Here is a 5,422-nt window from a genome sequence, read left to right on the forward strand (position 1 = left end):
TTTAATTTGTATTAACATTGTATTAATCGATAAATTAAATGATTACTTTATAAATAATGTCAGTGGAATCAAAAATGAATGAACCTTATGAAGAAAAACAGGTCTTAATACAATCAAAACATTCGCCTTTTTCAGTACTTATTATTTCTGTTTGTGTGTCAGAATTGCATGTGAGCTCAAATCTGCCTTTTGGCGCTCCGCTTAGAAGAAGTTGAGTTTGTGTGTGAAGCCGGAACAGTAGCATTTGCCTGCCTCTGCTGGCTTCTGCCAGTTGCTTTGGTCTAAAGGAATAAAGACAGCCTAAATCACACTGAAGAGTCAGAAACAGATGTTAATTAGTTTTAATGGGCATTTTGTTATGCGACCAAGCATCACTAGACACATCCCTGTATTCAATTTCCTATGAGAGGTGTAGTCAATCTGTGTAGGGTTTTTTGTAGCCTTGTGAAGCCACATTTCAACTAGAGTTGTCCCACTCATATTTTTGCACACCAATTCGAGTTCAGGTTACCTGATTTTGCGATCGTGCTAACAACACAAGTGCTTTTTTCTAACGTAAGCTGTGTTGCAAGCATTGCTTGAGGACCATTTCCATTGTTTTCTGGAACCCATTTTCATGTGTTTGATAGTAATATTTTCTTAAATGCTACTTTTTGCTAGATGTATCAAAGCAGGAGTTGTTGTGGCCGAGTGGTTAAGGCGATGGACTAGAAATCCATTGGGGTTTCCCCTCGCAGGTTCGAGTCCTGCCAACAACGACAATGCCACCTTCTGACTTATTGTTTATCTTAACTAGACCATCTCGACTTTTCATATAATAATGTCATGAATATGTGTTCAGGCAAAAGACTTGCAGACCATTCCCAATCCATACTTCATAGGTTTTGTCTGTTTTCTGAAACCCAAAGTTACATGTTTTTCCTAGTGGGGTTTTGTTAAATCCTACTTTTAGAAAAGTGCTTAACATCAGATGTTGTTGTGGCTTAGTGGTTAAGGTGATGGACTAGAAATCCATTGGGGTTCCCCTTTGCAGGTTTGAGTCCTGCCAACAATGATGATGCCATCCTTTGACTGATTGTTTATCTTAAGTTGACCATCTAGACCAGGGGTCTCGAACTCAATTTACCTGGGGGCCGCTAGAGGCCGAGTCTGGGTGAGACTGGGCCGCATCAGGATTTCCACAAGAAAAGCACTGATAAAACATTCCAACGTTATCAAATATCTTTATTTTTTAACAAAAAATAATGAATTAAATAAATTAACTTAAAGATGAATAAAAAATAAATCAATCAGTAATACAAAACCAAATAATACTAATGAGCATACAGTAGATATACACTGGCTGGCTAAGTAGAGAAAATGAATTATTTTTATTCCGTTTCAAATGTCTGTATTAACAGCTCTTTAACCTTTAACTTTCTGAACTTGAATGGAACATTGAACATGAAATATTCTGAACACGGCTTCTCTTGCCTACTCCTTGCTGCTAGAGACCTGGCAGCGCTTCTTCTCACATAGTCACATTTGGCTTGAGGGAGGAAGCAGTGGAGACCCTCAGTAGAGCTTGAAGATGCTCATCAGTAAGTCTGGACCTGTACTTGGACTTATTGAAGTTCAAAGTGGAGAAGAGCTTCTCACACAAGTATGTGCTACCAAAAAGGCACATGGTCCGCTTGAACCTTCGGGAAAGTTCAGGGAAGCTGGGGGTCAACTCTCTCAAAAATTGCCCAAGCTTGTCTGCTTCTCCACTCACCTCCCTGAACTTGGCTTTGAGTGCAGAGTTGCACTGCAGGTCAATGAGCTCCATTTGAAGCTCAGGAGGGGCATCTTGCACATCAAAGGAGAAGGGGTCCGCAAAAATTTGAAATGTGGCTTTGTGTGTCTTGAAGTCTGCAAATCTGTGATCAAATTCCTCCTGTAGCTTCGAAATGGCCTCAACATACTTCTCACCACTGAATGGTGTGCCTGCATCCACGAGAGCCTTGCATGCTGGGAAATGGCAAAGGTTTGTCTGAGAGAGCTGGGCTTTCCATAACACAAGTTTAGTGCAGAATGCTCTCACGTTGTCATAGGCAGCACTGACAAGTTGCCCCTGGCCTTGTAGCTTCTTGTTCAGTACATTAAGCTCATGTGTGATATCAACAAGAAAAGCCAAGTCCATGAGCCATTTGGGATCACTTAGCACAGGATCAATCAACTCACAAACGGCGTAGCTAGCTTTGACTGCTGCATTACTGTCTTTGGTAGCCTTCTTGAAGAGATCCTGTTGCCTCAGAAGACGTGTTTTAAGACTGGCAACCTGGTTGGCTCTCTCATCTCCCTGGTATTTTTCGTACCCCTCAGCATGTCTCGTAGTACAATTACGTTTCAAATTGTATTCCTTGTGCACCGCAACTTTTTCAGTGTAAATGAGACACGTCGGGGTGCCCCTGTGTTCAACAAAGAAATATTGCACTCCCCACTTTTCTTGAAACTGTCTGTGCTCATCACCGACCTTTCTCTTCACGGCAGGCTTTGAAAGAGACATCTCTGGGGCTCTGTAATATGTTTTTCCACTTGGAATGAGTCTCGGGTTGATCTTTCACATTCAGTCGCGCGGGTTTGTGGCGCATGTGCACTTTCGCTCTCCGTTTCAATCGCGGAGATGGCTACAGACACTGACACAGGCTGGATCACGGATCATAGCGCCTCATTCAGTTCTATGCTGAGAGCAGCGGAGGAGTGTGCGCGCCGAGCGGAGTGATCGGCCTCACGGCTTCTCCTCCGCCCAGCTGATTGGAGGAATGAATGAGTGAGTGAGCGAGGCACTGGACAGCCCTCCAGAGCCGTATACCTCACCGTGATTGGTTTATTCATCTCCGAACCAAAGTTCCCTCTAATTTTTTGTTGGTCTGAGCAGAAAGACAACCTCCCTGAGCGCACTGAGTACCAGTGTGAGCGACATCATCGGTACTCGGATGATTCGCCTAAAGACGTTTCGCCGACGGACGTTTGACAGACGGGCAGGTCGCCGAATGGACGTTCATTCGGCCGAACGGAGGTTTCGCCGAAACGGGATTCGAACGCTCGCCCCGCCGGATCGTGTGTGTACAAGTTTTTCAACCTCGGCCCGCGGGCCATATACGGCCCGTTAGGATTTTTAATCCGGCCCGCCGCCGGTGTTGTCCAAATTATAGTAAAAATCAATGTTCGTCTACCATCAATGGCAGTCCGGGAATAAGCACTCTTGGGCAGGCAGATGTAGCAGAACCGAGCCGTAAAATGACAGCAATCGGGTCAAATCCATCCTAAAACAGCATTTAATGATTAAATACAAATACTGGATGATATCGCGATGGAGGCAAAAAAACGTCTACAGACGTCCATTCGCCAAACGGCTCAAAATGCTCTCAAATTCGGTCAAATCCAGCTGAAAACAGCATTTAATGATTAAATACAAATACTAGTATTTGTATTTAATCATTAAACTAACAAATACTAGTACGACCTGTCCGTCTGTCAAACGTCCGTCGGCGAAACGTCTTTAGGCGAATCATCCGGTCACGACATCATCATTGCTCGCTATCGGCACACCAGTATCACACCTGCCACAAGCAGGTGCATGTCAATGTTCCCTCTAATTTTTCATGTAAAACATGCTGTAAAACAAGAAAAACATGAGTGGACAGAGCTACTGCCACTGGCTGCCACTTAAACGGCGCCATCATGGGGAAAGGGGTAAAAAAAAAAAAAAAAAAAAAAAAAAAAAAAAAAAAAAAAAAAAAAAAAAAAAAAAAAAAAAAAAAAAAAAAAAAAAAATTACAAAAAAAATCGATCTTTCATATTAAGACGGGGGCCGCAAATTATCGTCCCGAGGGCCGCAGTTGGCCCGCGGGCCGCAAGTTTGAGACCCCTGATCTAGACTTTTCATTTAATAATGTCAAGAATATGTGTTCAGGCAAAAGACTTGCAGACCATTCCCAATTCGTACTTCATAGTTTTGTTTGTTTTCTGGAAACCAATATTACATGTTTTTGCTAGTAGGATTTTGCATTTAGAGAAATAAATTTTATTAGGTGAGTTGTGGCTGAGTGGTTAAGGTAAATGACATGATATCCGTTGGGGTTTCCCCTCGCAGGTTCAAATACTGCCAATAATGACTATGCCATCCTCTGATTCAGTGTTTATCTTAATGTGACCTTCTAGACTTTTCATTTAATAATGTCATTAATGTGTTCGGGCAAAAGACTTATAGACCATGCCTAATCCGTACTTCATAGCTTTGTTTGTTTTCTGGAACCCGAACTTACCTGTTTTTGCTAGTGGGCTTTTCTTAAATCTTACTTTTAGAACAACATCCCACAGCAGATGTTGTTGTGGCCGAGTGGTTAAGGCGATGGACTAGAAATCCATTGGGGTTTCCCCTCGCAGGTTCGAGTCCTGCCAACAACGAAGATGTAATCTTGTGATCACTTCTCCACCGTAATGTGGCAATTAATCCAAATGTGATCATCAGGACTTTTCATTTTATAATGTCATGAACATGTGTTAAGAGAAGAGACTTGCAGACCATTCGAGTCCGGACTGCATAGTTTATATTGCTGTCTTTGTTTCAAATTCACGTTTTCTAGCTATTGGGCTAATGCTAAATGCTTCTCAACTATTGTTGTGGCCGAGTGGTTAAGGTGATGGACTCTAAATACATTGGGGTCTCCACTCATATGTTCAATTCCTGCCAGCAACGATGAATCTTTATTATAGGGAGCTCTGTACCTTGTTGCATGATGTTTCAATCATTTTTTGTTATGATGACGCATGCAGCCAATAGATTTGAAAAGGATTCCCAATCTGCCTCACCCTTGATTTTGAGCTTATTACAACACATTGCCTAGCCTTTAACTCTGCTAAATTTGTCACTTCACTCTCAGATTCTGTTTAGAAATATGTTGGAAATAATGAGTACTAATAATAGCATTAGTGTTGATGCAGAAGACTGAGCATGAACATTTGGCGGGCATGCACACACATCCCAATTGCAACATAGTCAATCGTACTCTTTGGTAATATAATATACAGTTGGAAACATATCTGTTAGACAGTGACATCATAGATATTACTCAATTAACGTTCAGAGGGCTCTCACAAAATGTATTCTGCTTTTCTTTCATACTTTATCAGTATGGGACATATTTATTCACACCATGCATCAAATTAGAATGCTGCCTCGAAATGCCTGACTCAACTTGGACCCAATTTGCCAGTGGGGCAGTTTAACTATACTTTCTTGGTCTCTCGACACTTTGGTATGCTTACAAAGGTAAATAGGCTAGGTGATTCTTTTTTTTTAATCTTTCAAACGCACTTATGGGGATAAGCAACTCGAAACTGTTAGTCATTTTTTATCCTGAATAATTAAGTGCAATGTTGCCGCAAGGTAAGAATA

The 5,422-nt window shown here is 41.8% G+C and overlaps 2 non-coding genes across 2 annotated transcripts; both read left to right on the top strand.

The window, feature by feature from the left end:
• The first annotated feature begins 676 nt into the window (after positions 1–676).
• trnas-aga (transfer RNA serine (anticodon AGA)) lies at positions 677–758 on the top strand. Its single transcript has one exon. It is a non-coding gene; the product is annotated as a tRNA-Ser (tRNA).
• Positions 759–4,349: 3,591 nt separating this feature from the next.
• trnas-aga (transfer RNA serine (anticodon AGA)) lies at positions 4,350–4,431 on the top strand. Its single transcript has one exon. It is a non-coding gene; the product is annotated as a tRNA-Ser (tRNA).
• Positions 4,432–5,422: the final 991 nt, after the last annotated feature.

This window comes from Stigmatopora argus, chromosome 1, assembly GCF_051989625.1.
Source record: "Stigmatopora argus isolate UIUO_Sarg chromosome 1, RoL_Sarg_1.0, whole genome shotgun sequence".
Lineage (NCBI taxonomy): Eukaryota > Metazoa > Chordata > Actinopteri > Syngnathiformes > Syngnathidae > Stigmatopora > Stigmatopora argus.